Genomic DNA, 18172 nt, shown 5'->3' with positions numbered 1-18172 from the left:
TTTATAATACTATAGAGGAAGTGCCAACGTAGCTTCCTTCCGTCTCCGGGCAGATCCCATGTGTGGGCGTCAGCAGCTGGTCCTGATGTCTGAGGACCTGCCTCAATTAGTGCAGCCTCATCAATGAGCTCGACCCCCTTGGTGACTTTCGTTGCATAGAGGGGGCACAATTTCGAGGTTGGAATAAGTCAAGTGGCCTAGGCTTGAATCCTAGCTCTTCTACCAACTAGGATGTGACCTAATTTATTTGATTTCCCTGAACCTCTGTATTTTCATCTGTAAAACAGGGATAATAATAGGGTCGTTGACATTTAAATCCTTGACAAATGGCGCATGATAAATGCTAAGTGTTGTCCTTGTCATCTTGGTCATCCTCCTCCTCATCATCTCAGGACATGGAGTAGAGTAGGGGATGGATGGGGTGCACTGTCTCTTTAGTCCCTGGAGAATGCGGTCCTGGCCCTGTCTCCAGGCCTGGATGAAGGTGGGGTTCATCAGTCGTCTCCAGAGGCCTGGGCCCCAGCTGGCCTCACTCCTGGGTGATCTGGGGGAGTGGATGAGAGAGGGGGAGTCCTCACCTGGCAGCTGAGTCCCTGTGGGCCTGGAGGCCCCCTCCAGAGGGGGAGGATGTTCTGGCCCCTCCTCAGGGTAGAGCTGGGGCCTTGGTCACAGGCGGATCATAACTGTACCTCATTCCACACTCTTCCGGGCAAGTTTCTGTGTGTTCTTTAATGGAAATGGTAGAAATGAGCCGGCATCATTTCTAAACAAAGAGGGACTTTTCACAGGAAGCTTGCAGACCTGACACCTTCTTGCTTGCTGTGGCGCGTGGCCTCTTCACTGACAATTGGTGTGTGACTTGCTTGAGAACAATAGACAATAGTCGTGGCCTGCTTCCTGTGAGAAGCGAAGAATGGGCACAGGTGGGGGTCCGGAGGAAGGGATTTCCTGAGAGCATCCTGTCGCCCCTTAACATGTTGGCCCTGTAATGAGAGCCGTCAGGGCTGACATTATTGAGGGTGCCCGTAGGCGGGCCCTGTTCTGAGACCTCACACACTTGAATGAATGATCCAGAGGAGGTGGTCAGGACTGATGGAGGTGCCGAATGCTGTTGTCCAGGCCTCTTCCCTGGAGCCATCTTGGAAGGGGCTCGCCAGCTCCACGCCAGGGATGTTGAGCTTCGGGAGAGAGGGGTCTTGGCTTGCCCTGCCCCTCCCGCCCTGCCAGTGGCCCCTCGCACCGATTTCCTTGTCTGGTCTACTTCTGCCGTTTGGCCTCCTGTTAGTTCCTTCAGTGGACCTTCCTGTGCGCCAGTTCCGCTGCCTGGAGCCTCTTCCCTCCTCTCCCGGCCCTTCACCCATTCGATTCTTCACTGACCTTCAGGGTTTGGCATAAACCTCACCTTCTCAGGGAGGCCTTCGTTTGCCGTCCTGAGTAGCCAGGCTCCTTTGCGGACCACGCCATCCACGTTGTTCTCAACCACAGCCCCCTGTTCGTTTCTTCCTTTCCCATTGCTCACCAAAACGTGTAACTGTACATTGGCTGGTTTTCTTGTGTGTTGTCCCGTCCCCAACTGGACCGTGGGCTGCTTGGTGCAGGTCTGGCTCATGCTGCCCACAGTGGAATCAAGTGAGTCCGCAGCACGAGCAGACCTTCTCAGAGACCTTCAGACGCTGGGTGAAGGCACGGCTTAGTGTGTGTGTGCTGGGGGATCTCGAGGAGATTTTCAGATGTTTCTTCTGAGAGGCGTGAAGGAGAGAGTTAAGTACAGGTTTTGTAAGTAAGACAATAGGCATTTTCTCTCCAGCAGCACCAACTGCAGAGTACCTGGCATGCTCGTTCAAAGGAAAAAAAAATCACTTAGTTCCTAAGAAGGCTCTGGAAATTTCATCTGCGTTTGGGCGAATTGGCACGCAAGGCCTCTGGAGCAATACAAATGTGGAATTTGAACTCTACCCTGCCTCAGAGAGCAAGGCTGGAGCGATAGGACAAAATGCATTTAAATGTCATGCGCGTTATTATTAGTTGTAATCTTATCTTTGTTAATAATAATAACAGGACCCGCCTAGAAGTTGCTGAATAATAGCAGACAGGCGCTTTCCTAAGCTCACCGTCAGACAGAACTGTGGACTCTGGGGGGGCGGTGGCTCCGCTGACACAACGGGAGGGATGGCGATTTCAGCCGGAAGCTCCACCCTGGTCACACGTGTTCTGCCACATCCTCCACGCCCTCTGGGGCTCTGGTCATTCGGAGAGGCGCCGTGGAGGCCCGTGGCCTCTCAGACACTGGCCTTGCCTCTTCAGAGGCTTTTCTACTCCCCCCTCCCACCACCCCGAGCTGCTGGCACAAGTTAGGGGGTCTGCAGGTTTGGGACGTGCGAGGCAGTTTCTCTCTGCAGCGATTCTGCTGTGGCCTTTCCCTTCTATTGTTTGCTGCCCCAGTGACTTGCTGAAACCATGTGTTTCCTACAGATTTTGTTTGCCTGCGTTGACTTCTTTGTTTTGCTCTAGTAAACAGCCGTTTAGCATATACAGATCTCTGCACTTGACAAAGAGAAATCTGGAGCCCTGGACCGGGTGGCTGCACTGAGTCACTGACTCTTCTGAGTCTGAAGACCTTGGCTGGTCCAGAACTCGTAAATGACTCATACTGTCAGCGCTGGCCCGTGTGCGGAGGTTCATTTGCTGGCTGCGGTCGTGGAGGGCAGTATCGGGCCTCTGACTAGTCAGGCGGAAACCTATGTTTGAGAACTAGGTTAGTCAGGGTTGAGTCCCAGCTCCAGCACTTTCAGCAGCTGTGTGACTTTGGGGAAGTTGCTTACCTGATCTGTGTGTTTCCTCATCTGTGAAAATAGTACCTACCTTGGTGGGAGGATTAAAGGAGTTAATATTTGGAAACCATCTGGTGCAGGGCCTGGGGCTAATATATGCTAGCTGCACTTGTTATTTGTCTGTTGGGCCCCGTTACTGGACTTTCCCCAGAAATCCTGTTGGGAAAGGCTTTCCAGAGGACCCACTTCACTTAGAAGTGGAATCGAGGGTTTATCACTGTAGGTTGATGTGATCTCCTGGATGTGGTGGTGATGGTCTATTCGTCAGAAATGGTTCAGAATGTTCTGAACTTCTACCTTGTACAGGACGCACAGATGCTGAATGGGAACAGCCCTGGGTTTGCACCCCTGTGACTGCCCTTACTGCCGTGTGACCTTGGATGTGCTGCGTATCTTCTCTGGGCATTTCTCACCTGTGAAATTGAGCCTGTGAGATCCCTCTTTCACAGGGTGGCCATGAGCTTGAACTGCGCTTATGTTTGTAAGGTGCTTAGGTGACACAGAGCCAGCACATGGTGGGTCGGGGGTTTGCCCTGACTGATGAGCTGCATCTGAAAAGGCCAGAGTTCGGTATCCTTAGAAAGGGCATTGGAAATACAAGAGAATCTTGAAGAAAGTGGAGTGGTGGGGAGTGGGGAGCAGAGGAGGTGATCACAGCCTTTAAACTTCTCAAGGCTTTACCCCATCAGATTGTCTAGGTCATCTGTGGCCCAGCTCATAGAACTGGAGTGACAGGAGGCGAGACCATTGCGGAGGGACCTGAGCCGCCCCAGAGAGAGTGGATTCCTGTTCTCAGAGGGCTTCAGGCAGAAGCTGGATGGTGCCTGGGAGGGACAGGGATGTGGTGGTCCATCTTGATAGCCTTCAAAGTCCTTCCCACCCTGGATATTCTAGGATTCTCGCACAGAACCAGAGATAATGTTCCGCTTCAATACCACACACATGTCATTCCCCTGCCTCAGAATATGAGGGCAACTAATGGATTAATGGGGCACCTTTAACCAGTTTTAAAGGCCCAGTCAGAGAGGAGATTACACCAGGTCATGGGTAGACTGTGGATTTCCAGAAGGGGGCCTTGGCAGCTCCACTCCAAGCTCAAAGGAAGTGATTTTGAGATGCATCCACTGGCACCTGTTCTGAGGCCAGTAGTGTTGGAGGCCGTGCTGGACACCATTGGCATGAAGGGGACTTTGATGTGGTCTCTTCCAGATGGAGCTCCATTGTGGGATTCCGCTGTCTGCCTTGGTACAGCAGGTTGTAAAGATCAGGAGTGGGTGACTTCAAGAGTGTACAGACTCCACGTGACCATTTAAAAAAAGATTTTAAGTTTATTTATCCATGAGCAATCCATGGTGGTCATTACCGGATGTCGGGGACAGGGTGCCAGCCTCAGCACCCTGGCCCCAGGCTTTCTCAGGCCCGTCCAGGGCGCCCTAGGCATTGGTACCTCAGACCACAGGTGCAGGTGGACCACTGCTCTGACTCACAGGGCAGGACTTACTTCCCCAGGCTTTGTTCACATTGGCCACCGACGTTTTGACTGTGGTTTTGGGGCTTGTTTGATGGTGGGAAAGTGTCTGAGCCATACACTTAATCTTTTTTAAAGATTTTATTTTTTTGAGAACAGTTTTACCTTCACAACAAAATTAAAAGGAAACTACAGAGAACTCCCATATACCCACTGCCCCCAAATATGCACAGCCTCCTCCTTTATCAGCATCCCCCACCAAAGTGGTACCTTTGTTACAGTTGATGAACCTACGGGACACCTCCTAATTATACAAAGTCCATAGTTTACATTAGGGTTCACTTTTGGTGGTGTGCATTCTGTGGCTTAAGACAAATGTATCCACCATGATAATATCATATAGAATAGTTGCATTGCCCTAAAAATCCTCCATGGTCTGCCTATTCATCTCTCCCTACCCCAAAACCCTTGGCAACCACTGACCTTTTTACTGTCTCAGTAGTTTTGCTTTTTCTAGAATGTCATATGGTTGGAATCATATAGTATGTAGGCTTCTCAGGTTGCCCTTTTTCACTTAGTCATATACATTTAAGTTTCCTCCAAGTCTTTGCATGGCTTGATAGCTCATTTCTTTTTAGCACTAATATTCCATTGTGTGAATGTACACCACAGTTTATATATCCGTTCACCTTCTGAAGGACGTCTTGGTTGCATCCAAGTTTTGGCAGTTATGAATAGAGCTGCTATAAATATCTGTGTGCAGATTTCTGTGTGGACAAAAGTTTTCACCTCCTTTGGGTCAATACCAAGGAGTGCAACTCGCTGGATCATACTGTAAGAGTACGTTTAGTTTTGTAAGAAACTGCCAAACTGTCTTGCAAAGTGGCTGTGCCATTTTGCATCCCAGTCAGAAATGAATGAGAGCTTCTGTTGCTCCACATCCTTGTCAGCACTTGGTGTTATCAGAGTTTTGGATTTTGGCCATCCTAACAGGTGTGTCCTGGTATCTCATTGTTGTTTTAATTTGCATTTCCCTGATGACAAAGAATGTGGAGCATCTTTTCATATGCTTATTTGCCATCTGTATACCTTCTTTGACAAGGTAACTGTTAGGGTTTTTGGCCTATTTTTTTTTTTTTTTTTTTTTTTTGCGGTACTCGGGCCTCTCACTGTTGTGGCCTCTCCCGTCGCGGAGCACAGGCTCCAGACGCGCAGGCTCAGCGGCCATGGTTCACGGGCCCAGCTGCTCCGCAGCATGTGGGATCTTCCCGGACCGGGGCACGAACCCATGTCCCCTGCATCGGCAGGCGGACTCTCAACCACTGTGCCACCAGGGAAGCCCCCTTTTGGCCTATTTTCTAATCAGGTAGTTTGTTTTCTTACTGTTGAGTTTTAAGAGTTCTTTGCGTAATTTTATTTTATTTTTAATTTTTATTTTGGCCTCGCAACATGTGGGATCCCAGTTCCCCGACTAGGTATTGAACCCGCGCCCCCAGCAGTGAAAGCGCAGAGTCTTAACCACTGGACCTCCAGGGAATTCCCAAGAGTTCTTTGTACATTTTAGATAACAGTCCTTCATCAGATGTGTCTTTTGCATATATCTTCTTCCAGTCCATGGCTTGTCTTCTCATTCTCTTGACGTTATCTTTCGTAGAGCAGAAGTGTTTAATTTTCATGAAGTCCAGCTTATCTATTCTTTCTTTCTTGGATCAAGTCTTTGCTATTGTATCTAAAGTGTCATTGACAAACCTGAAGTCATCTAGATTTTCTCCTATGTTATCTTCTAATGCCTAGGACTTTTCAGTGGTGTTATCAGAGTCACTGTCATCTCTTGTTGAGATTTTTGGGTAGCCTTCCCTTGATCCTATGTGTTCTCTTTTTCTTTAGCTAGTTAGAGCTGGGTTTATGTCATGAATGAAAGAGCCCTGAGGTGCTTGGTTTATAGCAAAGCTTGGCTGGCCTTTGGCATGTGATGGGGGACGGGTTCCAACTCAGCCATCCCGTTGAGGAGCTGAGAAGCGGGACTGACTGGCCGACACGAGATTATAACACTGACCCAGGGAGGCCAGAGGTTTCCCCTGGGGCACAGGAGCACACACTACACTTATCTCTGAGATGTCTGACCCTGACAAGGCTGGAAGAGATGAGGCAGCGAGTGGTGAAAGTTCTGGTTGGGGCCGCACACGATGTGGAAGGGAGAGCAGGAGATCCTGCAGGAGATGTTCGGAGAGATCCCGGGGTAACATTCATTGTGCGGCTTCCTCATGCACTTACCCACCATGCTGACTTCAGAAGGTGATCATTGATTCCGAGTGTCACGCTGGTGTTGTAAGTGGTGTCTGGGTGGTCCTGGGAGACTCAGCACAGGTCTCTTTATGTGGCTGTTTTTGGTGGTTCTCTTTCCTTTGGTGTCTCCTAAAGCAAGGCTGGATATGTTCCTCTCCAGCCCGCTGTCTGCGTCTGGAGACGGGGGGTTGCATCTTTGCCTGTTGGAGGAAAGTTATAGTTCAGGTTTCTCTATCCCCTTTGCTGATTGTCCCTCGCATCCTTTAACGGAGCTGGTGCCCTCTGGGTGGGCTCTGCGGCCCGGGCTGCAGCCCCAAGAACGCTGTCAGCGGGGAATCAACACGCCAGGGTTCCTGCCTCGGGTGCAGCTCCTCACTAGGTGGTCATAGGCAAATCTCCTGGCCTCTGGGGGCTGCAGGTTCCTGCTGTTACATGGGAGTTGCTGTGGAAATGCAAAGACCCTTTTAATGTAAAATTTCTCAGAGAGCAATATTGGAAAGTGGTTCAGAACCTGGGATTGGAATTATGGTTTGGCCACATGCTAGCTTCCTAAGGTTGTCAGTTTCCTCACCTGTAAAATGGGCTAATGACGGTCCCTGTCTCGCTGCTTTTGGGGAAGATGAAGTGAGATAGACACCGGAGTACAGTCACTGGTACATTGGTAAGACTCAGTAGGTGGCAGCCAGTACTTCATATCACCGTCATCACGGGTGTGACCCTCACACAGGATGGGGAGCAAGTTTCCTGACTCTTGCTGGGGTTACAGCCCAGATAAGCACCCAGAGTGAAGTGAGGAGGGCATACGGTTGATCAGCATCTTTGGTTTCTTTTCTCCAAGCAGTGACCTGGACCGGTTGCGTGACTGTGACCTGCACTTGACCTGTTAGAAACAGATGAGGGCAACCTGAGAGAGCTTCCTTTACACTGGGCAGGATTGGATCTGTGACCATGGATCGTGTTACCACTTCCTGGAGACAGGCAGTCCTTTCAGTTTTATGTAAACTTTCCTGTGATGGAGACTTGATACAGAGGAAGAAAAACATAGGGTGAACCCTTTATTTCCTGTGATAAATGATGACCTTTGGAACTGAGGTCAAGTCTGAATTCTCCAAGGCAGAATTATTTCTTGCTGCTGTGGTTTTATAGTCACGACATGCTGTGCTTTTGACTGTTCCTCCTTCTGCCTGATGATCTGATCGAGATGCCAATAAATTAGATGGGTGCCTTTGGAAGGCATTCAGATATTACTCATTGGAGTAAAAAGGCAACATTTGTTCAGGGAGAGGGCCGAGCATTATAAAAATGGGTATTAGGTACTTAGTGTCAACGTCAGACAAGAAAAGAAGGGCTGCAGGAGCTGGGAACCGTCTTGCTGGGCAATACTGAAGATGCAGACAGAGATGCAATTGTCCACGGCTGTCCCAGCACCGCAGTGGGTTTTGAGGATTCCCTGCTTGAGGTTTGAAGGAAGTCTGTGTCTTTCCTCCTCTATTTGCCAGATTAACATTTCCACACATTTAGCCACAGAGGTGGGATATACTGGGCTTTTGCTGGAGAGACGTGCAGCTGAGATTCCGCTGTAAAGGATGAGGTTTTGAGTGAAATCAGAGGGCGTTTTTGGTTTTCTTGAAGTCACCTTTGACATTTTAGCAACACAGCTAGCAGATCAGGGGTAGAAGACTCCAATAGGATTTGAGATCCAACAGGATCTGGGAGGAGTCCTAGACCTCAAAGAGAGGAGGGACTTTGGGGAGGATGAAGTGCTCCTTTTACTTATGAGAAAAGGCCCAGAGAGGGTGAGTGGAAGGCCGAACAGCACACAGCTAGTTAGGGCCAAGTTGAGACCTGAACCCACGTCTTAACTTCTCATCTGGGGCTCCTCTGTGGTTGGCCCATGCTTGTTGCAGTTCACAAGTCCTGTACAGTGGTCGACGGTGATGGTGCTGTTTGTCACTTCTGTACCAATGTACTTTGGCAGATGAAATTTATATTTTACGATGTGTTCTTTTTTAAAAAGTGATGTGATCATACTGTGGAAAAATTTCTGCAAGGAACAAAGTCCACCAACCATTAATGTTTTGGCATATTTCTTTCCTGTCTTCATTGGTGCCTGAGCATGTGAGTGAGGAGAGAAAGAAAAAGAAAGCCCCACAAAGTAAATATACAAGCAGAAGTCATTGTAATAATGTCAGACTTATCATTTAGCCTGACTTTGAAGTTTATCAGAAATTGAGTTGGAGTCCCCGATGGCCATATTTCCATCGCTTGTCCTTGTGACTTGGGAAAATTTATGGTTCCTTGGCCAAATCTCTGGATAACATGACCAAGTTTTAGCCTCACCTGGGTGAGTAAAGTTTTAACCTAAATGTTCTCAAGTGAAGAATTAGGTGGTGATAGTTCAGAAGGTAGCTTGTTTGGAATCCTCTCGCTAGACCCTGAGCATGGGTTACTGACACCTGGATCAGTTCAGCCAGACCCCAGAGAGCTCACAGACCGCCACACTGGGGCGTGGAGACCACACAACCAGCTGACTGTGTGCACTTTTCCCTTCCCAGTGGTTCTCCAAACTAGTTCTGGGGGCCATGAAGGGATTTCTAGATGTCAAAATAGAAATAATAATGTCCACACACTTTCCCTGGAGGGATAATTGGTGCTGTTGAGACATGGTCCCTGTATATATCCTGTAAATGGACAGCAGTGGCAAGTGGAAGATGGCAGCCTGGGGTCCCTGGGGCTGGTCCTCATTGCTCTGCTCCGGGGTGTCAGGGAAGGCCTGCACCACACTCCCTTTTCTCTTCTCTGTAACACCCCCTCCACGACACGGCCGGCCTTCACTCTCCAGACTGGCACCTAGGAACCTATATTCTTTTTAGAGCCACTTCATTGAGGTATAATTGACAGGCAGTAAACTTTGTGTATTTATAATACGCACACCATTGGAAAAGTTTGGGATTATCCCCACACCTGTGAACCCACGGCCACAAACAAGTTAGTGAGCCTGTCTGGCACGCCTGCCCGTTTCCAGATGCCCCTTTATCATCCCTCCCTCTCATCCCTCCCTGCCTCCCCCCCAACCCCAAGCAACCACTCATCCTGCTTTCTGTCACTATGGATGAGTTGACATTTTTTAGAGATTTCTGTAAATGGAATCACATATAATTAGCACTCTTTTTTGTCTGGCTTCTTTCACACAGTGCAAGTATTTTGAGATTCATCCACACTGTTGTATGTATCAATACTTCCTTCCTTGTTTATCTACTTACCTGTTTGGGCATTTGGATTGTTTCCAGTTTTTTTTGCTATTACAAATAAAGCGGCTGGAAACATTGTGTGTACGTCTTTCTATGGACATATATTTTTCCTTTTCTCTTGGGTCAACACCTAGAAGTAAACACCTAGCATGGCATGGCTGGATATGGTGGGTATAGGTTTAACTTTTCTGGAAATTGACAAACTGTCAGTTCCTAGTACCACCGTACTAGGAATCTATATTTTTAAATAAGCCTCCCCAGCGATTCTCCCATAGCCTTTTCCTTCCTGCGATCACCTATTGGCCTGTGGTTGGTCCTGAGTGACAGGCCTCGTGAGCCCATCACCTCCACTTGTTCTCTCATGGCTGGCTTGGACTTGGCATCTCTGTGCAAGATGCCCCTGGGGAGCAGAGGGGCAGCTCAAACTCTTTCCGTGCATACATGCCTCCGACCCACCCAAGCCACAGCAGATGCACTGACTTTCTCTAGGGTCGACAAGCCACGTGGCAAGGAACCGCCTTCAGTGCCACAGTGTCCCACCCAGAGGCCTTAAAGAGGTGGACGCTCCCATGACCCCCTCGTGCATGCTTGGATGCCTCAGGGTTCACTTGTCGGCTGACCCCTGGATTGACATGAGCCCACTGAAGAGACAGCCTGGAATCTGGCACGACTGAGCAGTGAATCAGAGCTCCTGCCTGCTTCCTCCCAGCGCTTCTGCCCATCCCCCGGCATTTACGGGCCCCCTTAGGTACCAAACCATGAGCTAGGTGCCCATCACAGAAAGATGAACAGGGTAGTTCTGTCCTTGCTAGACTCCGCATCCAGGAGGGGCAGATTTTCTGATGACAGCAGGCCCGGGAGGGGGCAGGCTCGCTGCTCCTGGGTGGACAAGGGGCCGGGGCGTGGTTAAGCCAGACTTCACTCCAATGGCGACAGCAAGGGCCTCGTGTCCCTTCACGGCACAGACGACTCTTGAGGGCTCTTGGGGAGTGGATGGCGACGACCCGCGGCCCCCTGGCATTCTGTGGCTAAGGCCGCCCTGAGCCCTGCGGGGCGAGGAGGAGATGAGGTGTTCCAGGCTGCGGGCCAGGGCCCAGGCTCATGCACGTCATAGCTGCTCGGTGCGCAGCACGTGCTCTCGCTGGGCTCACTCACACCATTTTCTGGGGGGCAGTGAAGTGGAAGGGAAGCATGTGAAAAATAGAGCAACCTCGGGAGACTGTGAAGTCCTGGTTCTGCTCCTGGAGAGGCTGTGGTCAGTTTGCACACTCCTTGGGCTGGTGGTGATGGAGGGGCACGAATCCCACCACCTGGCCACGCAGGCTGTTTTGATCCTGTGGCCTCCTTTTCACTTGGATTCCTGCTGTCCTGACCCCACAAGTCCCATGTTTGAGTGGCACTGGGGCCAGGATGGGAAAAGCCCTAAATGCAAGAGCAGTGTTGGGACTTTACCTGTAGGCAGTGGCACTCCCCTGCGCTGTGCCCAGGGAGTTGGAGGCCTTAGCGTCTTTGACTAGAGGCTTTTCCCTGTCTGTGCAGAGCAACTGTACTTAAGGTGAAGAAGAGTGACTTAAAAATATTGGTGCGGGAACAAGTTATGTTTGGTAATGAGATATCCCAAGCATGCTTTGTCTGAGTGACGGTAACAGTTCACGCTAGGACGCACACAAAATCAATACTCCAAGCCTGTGGGCCAGCACCCTCGTTGCCCCCAGCTTACATATTTTTTCTTGTTGGCTTTGCTACCTGCAGGGATGTGAATGTCAGGTTTCTGTGGCCTGCCAGGCCGGTGCCCTCCCATCCATCCCTCTGTCATCATTCAAAAGTGGTTCTAACAGCTCTGGTCCACTGTCATCCGCTCTCCAGTTCCCTCTGCCTTTGTAGGTTGATACCCGTCTTATTCCTTGTCATGTTAGGGGTCTCAGGAAGGAGAGGGAGTAAACGTGTTCTGTCCAGCTCCGCCATGCTTGCCCGGGAGTGAACCAGGTCTCTCCAGGTGTTGGGCAAACACGAAGCATAGAATCTACCATTTTAACCATTTAAAGGTGTGCAACTGAGTGGTCTTAGTTACATCACAGTTTTGTGCAACCATTACCACGAACCATTTCCAGAACTCTTTCATCATCCCAAGCAGAAACTCTAAACCCATTAAACAGTAACTTCCCATTCCTTCTTCCCCTCAGCTCCTGGTCGCCTTTTCTGCTTTCTCCCTCTATGGATTTGCCTACTCTAGGTGCCTCGTGTTAGTGGAACCGTACGGTATTTGTCCTTCTGTATCTGGCTTATTTTACTTAGCATAATCTTTTTAAGGTTCGTCCACATTGTGGCATGTATATAATATCCCATTGTATGGATATAGCATATTTTGTTTAGCCATTCGTCTGTCGATGGACACTTGCGTGGTTTTCACCTTTTGGCTATCGTGAATAGTGCTGCTGTGGACACTGGTGTACAAGTATCTGTCTGAGTCCCTGTTTTCAATTCTCTGGGCTATACACCTAGAAGTGGAATTGCTGGATGGTAACGAAATTCCGTGTTTAATGTTTTGAGGAGCTGCTAAAGCTGCTTTCCTGGCAGAATGCTTTGGAGGCAATGATTTCCCCACTGCCTGCAGGATAAAGCCCAATGCCCGCCTCTTGCCTTCAGGACTTTGATCATTCTGCCTCACTACAAGGATCTGCTCTGACCCGACTGATTGGCCATCCTGTCCTGTGTCCACACCTGGGCTGGATCGTTCCTTTCACCTAGCATACCCCTTCACCTCCCTCTCAGATTTACTGCAAATCCTGCCTTCAACACCTCCTTTGGAAAAAAATTCACCCCTCCCTGCTGCTCCCAAGGCAGCTCTTGTGGGTCTGACTCGGTGATCCAGATCCCGGTTTGCAAACTAATTCTGGGTTGGTAGTCTGTGCCCTGAGATTACTGTTTCGCCCCTTTCCTCTGGCTCCTTAGCTCCCGCTAGGTGTCAAGCGCACCGAAGGCAACACAGACTGTTCCTTGTGGCTCAGCCTGTGCTTGTATGTCCGGCCTGTGACTGCCAGCCTGCGGGCGAGCTGGTGCTCTGCACCCAAGCTCCACGTGGCATATCCTCTTCACAGGGAGGGATCTGGCTGGCCCCTGGCATGAGCGTGCCGGGCCTTCCATGCCGGCAGGCTGCCTCAGCTTTCCGGGGTGTGGCCTGGCTGCCTTTTTTCTTGGGCCCCTGCCCATTTGGAGGCATGCCCTCGGGTACCGCCATCCCTGAACCAGGCCATCAGGTCATCCGATCCCCAGGGGGGCCAGGAAGCCTGGCTGAACACTACGACGGTGCGTTAGTCACAGAGAAGCAAGCAGCCAGTTACTGGACTTGGTGGGTGGATTTGGTGGAGCCTCTGGTGTCTCAGGGGCCGTCTCATTGCCCAGACACAGCCCGAGTGGCCCGTCACACAGGCCAGAAACCCGGTGTTGACTCTCAAGCCCGACCTACTTCTCATGAGTCCTGGCGATTCTCCCTCTGAACTCTCCGTCCACGTCTCTGGCTTAGAGGATCGTCTCTGGCTTAGAGGATCGCTGTGGCTTCCTACGCGGTTCCCCCACTTCCGGTTTGTCCCCCACTCCAGTCTGCCCGTTTATGCAGCGCAGCCTTCCTAGAGTTCAAATCGAGCTGCACCCGCCACCCTGGTGAGTGACCAACAGCCCCTCCCCGCATGGATTTCGGGCCCCCGCACTACTTTAGTTCCCTGGGTGTGCACAGGCCCTCCTCTCACTGTCTTGTCTCACGTGTGCAGTTCCCTGGCCCTGGAGCATTCTCCCAGCTCTTCGCCAGGGCAGGTCCCACTCGTGCTTCAGGCTTCAGCCCTGACGTTGCTCCCTGGGAGACACGCCTCTGACCCCAGCTCGATTGTCCCCGCGGTTTGCACTCCCTCTCCCCTCCTCCACCTGTGCTCACCAGCCTTAGCATGGTCTGGTCTCCTTACCTGGCCCCCTTACCAACTCAGCCAGTCTCATGCCACTGTGTGCCCAGCTCCTTCGACCAGGGCCTGGGCACGGAGGCTGCTGGAGAAATGTGGGTCATGGGGTAGGACAGACCCCCGGGAGGCTGGACTGAGGCCCTCTGGGGGTCCAGGTTTCTCACCTGGAGCAGGAAAGTTTGGCCCTGGGGTCTGGGACAGCTTCCTGCTGTCACGTCCAGTGGTCGGGCCCAGATCTAACTGGAGTAGAGACAAGTGCTCTGGGAGTTGTCAGTAGGGTCCAGCGTTGGTGGAGGCCCTGGAGGCTTTGAGGAGGCTTTCTAGAAGCATTTGGGCTGCTATCTCGTGAGCAAACAAGATTGAGTGTCTAATCTTCAAGGCAAGTTCTTTTAAGAAGGCAGGTCTATGGGGCCAAGGGGAGCCTGCAGTTACTCAGGTGGCAGGGTCTGCTGGGCATGAGCAGCCTGCTGACCAGGGTCCAATCCCTCCTCTAAGCCTGGACAGTCACAGGTGCCCATGGAGACTGGTCCTTCTGCAAAGGTGGATGCATCTCAGGGCCTCTCAAAGGTGGCAAGGCGCTTGGCCTGCTTCTGATTTTTTGTTTCGTTCTGAGGCTACGAGTTCATTAAAATAAACTTTTTATTGAAGAATTGTCTTTTTATTATATCTTTCTTATTTATTTATTTTTGGCTGTGCTTGGTGTTCGTTGCTGCGCGCAGGCTTTCTCTAGTTGCGGTGAGCGGGGGCTACTCTTCGTTGCGGTGCGCGCGCTTCTCATTGCGGTGGCCTCTCGTTGCAGAGCACAGGCTCTAGGCGCGCAGGCTTCAGTAGCTGTGGCTCGCTGACTCAGTAGTTGTGGCTCGCGGGCTCTAGAGCGCAGGCTCAGTAGTTGTGGTTCACGGGCTTAGTTGCTCCATGGCATGTGGGATCTTCCTGAACCAGGGCTCAAACCCGAGTCCCCTGCATTGGCAGGCGGATTCTTAACCACTGTGCCACAAGGGAAGTCCCCCAGAGTTTTTAAATTCCACAGGAAGGTTACAAACATTATGGTATTTAAAACGATTTACCTTTACTAAGATGGTGCTTTTAAAACAAAAACTGCCAGCAGCTCTGGGTACCAGGTAATGAGAGGACGTGGAAGAAATACTGATTCATAGTGCACTGCAGGCGGCGGGGGGGTGGGGGGGGGTGGGAGGGGGAGCTGGGATCAAACAGAAGTGTCCCCTCTCCCTCGGGCTGAGCGTAGTCTCATTTGAAGATCATACAAAATATTTGATCTTGAAGCTTCTATGAAAGTGAGGCCAAGCCCCACCTCCCTCCCCCTCCCCACCTTCCCACTCCCACCCCCAGGCCCTGCAAGTCCTTCTCCAAGGCTGGGAAATGAGGACATGGGGTGGGGCCTGGGGGAGGGAGCAACTCACACACATTCCTGGGGCTGTGAGTTGCGGGTTTCTGGAATGCCCCATCTCTGGGCTCCCTGGCCAAGTGCCAGTGGGGCCTCGGGCACAGATGCTCTTACCCAGGGAGGCTTGTTCCTGGGGTGGAGTGAGCTCTATGCCCGCCCTCTGGGGACGGGCCTTCTCTGTGGCCGCCTGTGCTGGTGGTTTCCGTGAGATCTCAGAGTCATCAAGTGTCTGTCTGAGCTGCACATCCTACCCCTCACTCTGCAGATGTGACCATGAGTCCCCCTCCTTGCAACATACATAACTCAAGGTCACACAGTTAGTAGCAAAGCTGAGAGGTAAACCTGATTCCTTAAGGCCTGACTTGGGGCTGGGGGGTGGGAGGGGGATTGCCTCCAGCAGGAGAATGTTTCAAGTTTCCTCTTTTTTTTTTTTTTCTTGCGGTACGCGGGCCTCTCACTGTTGTGGCCTCTCCCGTTGCGGAGCACACGCTCCGGACGCGCAGGCTCACTGGCCATGGCGCACGGGCCCAGCCGCTCCGCGGCATGTGGGATCTTCCCAGACCGGGGCACGAACCTGCGTCCCCCACATCAGCAGGCGGACTCTCAACCACTGCGCCACCAGGGAAGCCCTCAAGGTTCCTCTTTTTGTCCCCGGGGCTTAGTATGGAGCCTGGCATGTCAGGAGGTCAGCAAATCTTTGTTGAATGAATAATAGCAGCCACGATTTATTGAATGCCAGGAATTACGGTAACTGCAAATCTATATGGTTTCATCGAATCCTCCTCCAGCCCTGGGCAGTAGGTACTTTTATCCCCTGTGTGCAGGTGGGAAAGCTGGAATGCAGATGGGAAAAGAAACCTGCCCAACGTCAAATAACTAGTGAATGGAGCTGACGTTTGGACTCAGGTTGTGGGTCAGGGTCACTGTCGAGACCATTGCTGTCCAATAGGAAATTCATGTGAGCCTTCTGTGAAACTGAAAATTTCTAGTCATCCCATTAAAAAAAGTAAAAGAAAAACAAAAGCAAAAGAGAAACACCTGAAATGACATTTATAATATATTTCATTTAATCTACTCTAAGCAAAATATTATCATTTTAACATGTCATCTACGTAAATATTATTACTAAGATATTTTGCAGGTTCTTTTCATGCTGACTGTTCAGAATCCAGCGTGTATTTTAACATCTCACTTTGGATTGGCCACATCTCGAGTGCTCAGTAGCTAGTCGTGTCCAGTGGTTTCTGTGTTGGGCATCGGGGCTCACTCTGCTTGTCAATGAATGAATATTGGGGTTTGTTGCCATTTGCAGCTGAGGAAGCATGAGGAAGTGGTCAAAGGGAATAACAGATAGAGAGGGCGTGGCAGGCCTGAGCATGTGTTTTGGGTTCCAGAAAGCACTCGCTGGGTCTCTCCTCAGGTGTGTATGCTGGGTGAAAGCTGTCACCTCGAAAAGGGAGTATCCCACTAGGGGCTGCCCCTGAGAATGGAGCATCTCACCCACATTCTGGGACGGGGCGTGGGCAGGGTTGTGCAGAGCGCAGACACCCTGCGCTTCCAGCCCTGAGCTGCGGGGAAGCCCTGCTAGTCTGCGTGGGGATCTGGCTCTGAGCTGTGTTGCTTTTGGCCAAAGGCGGTTGCAAAACTCCCGGAGCTCAGAACAGGTACGGTGTGTTCTTCAGGAAAGGTTACGAGGTTTCAGACATAACAGAGGTTCTGAGTATACAAATAGAGGATGTCTTCAGTCCAGTGTCAAGAGTGAAGTCATCAGACTCATACATCACGGGGTCGGCGCTGGCTGACGCATTTAGGGCACCTTGGGCTTGGAGGTGGCCTGTAGCAGGGGAGACTAGAAATTACAGACCCGGGGGGTGGGGAAGGGTGTGTAAACGGAAGGGGAGACAGTAATGCACTAGTGTTTTCTTAAATGGGTCTTGAATGAAAGGAGTTAAGACTGTCACTTAAAACATTTCCTGGATGGTCCTAAGGTGTAGCGAGAGGAGGGTTGGTGGGGAGAAGGGGGCTCCGTGGGCCAGGCTCCCCCGTCTTGATTCCTGGCTCAGGGCAGAGATCAGAGCAATCTGTGGCCAGTCTCCCCGCCAGACAAGGTGGCCATGGCACAGTTCTTAAAATCCTGCCCTATGATTCAGGAATAAGACTAGGTGGCCTGGGAAAAGGAGTGATGGCAGGCAAAACATTTTAACATTAAAAAAATAACAGTGGGACTGCTCTGGCGGTCCAGTGGTTAAGGCTCCGCGCTTCCAATGCCGGGGGCACAGGTTCGATCCCTGGTCAGGGAACTAAGATCCCGCATGCCAAGTGGTACGACCAAAAAAAAAAGAAAAAAAAAAGAATAATAATAATAAAAAGTAACAACAACTGGTCGATAAGTCCACATCCCCTGAGGCAGGAGTGGAGGAGCCGGGAGCCACTAAGGCTGCGCCAGAGCCGGGGATGAAGTCCAGGCAACAAGTTCTCTCACCTCACCTACAGCTTCTTGGTGGAAAGCCCTCAGGCAAGTCTGTCTCAGCATCCCCGTCTGCACAATGGGTCTAACAATCCCTACTTTCCCTGCAAGTTCAAGTTAGATGCTGTACATGCAGAAGCAGTTTGTAGAGCCAAGCATCGCAGAAATCCAGAGGTTATTATTTTTATTAACCCTACTGTGGATCTTTTATTTTTATCTATCTTATAGCCTTTAGGTATTGTGTTGTTGTTTCATCTGAATTTTTAAAACTTTTCATTTTGAAAAATTTCAGGTGTACTCAGACATAGAGAGGATGGCATACTGAGGCCCCTGTGCCCTTCAGCCCGCTTCAACAATTCTGAATATTTCATCAGGGCGATTTTGAGCTCACCGAATAATTTCTTTCATTAATCAAGTTCCCGAAGTGCTTTAAGTCCTTTGAAGTAAAATCTGACCCCTCGCTTGGGAGAAAGAGTGTGTTTGTGTATTAGGCGTTTTGGCCTAACATGCTTGC

The 18172-nt window shown here is 50.7% G+C and overlaps 1 protein-coding gene across 6 annotated transcripts in view; it reads left to right on the top strand.

The window, feature by feature from the left end:
• The window catches only part of GRK5 (G protein-coupled receptor kinase 5), a 224904-nt gene that overhangs the window by 51415 nt on the left and 155317 nt on the right, over positions 1–18172 (top strand). Inside the window, exon 1 of one of the 6 annotated variants that reach the window (XM_033842015.2) lies at positions 13243–13496. The exons of the other annotated variants lie outside the window; for them this stretch is intronic. The gene's annotated coding sequence lies outside the window, so the exon portion shown is untranslated. Of the gene's footprint in view, positions 1–13242; positions 13497–18172 lie in introns of those variants that run through there. 6 annotated transcript variants of the gene reach the window in all.

The sequence above is a fragment of the Tursiops truncatus genome, chromosome 16 (assembly GCF_011762595.2).
Source record: "Tursiops truncatus isolate mTurTru1 chromosome 16, mTurTru1.mat.Y, whole genome shotgun sequence".
Classification (NCBI taxonomy): Eukaryota; Metazoa; Chordata; class Mammalia; order Artiodactyla; family Delphinidae; genus Tursiops; species Tursiops truncatus.
This window is presented reverse-complemented; position numbering and strand designations above follow the sequence as displayed.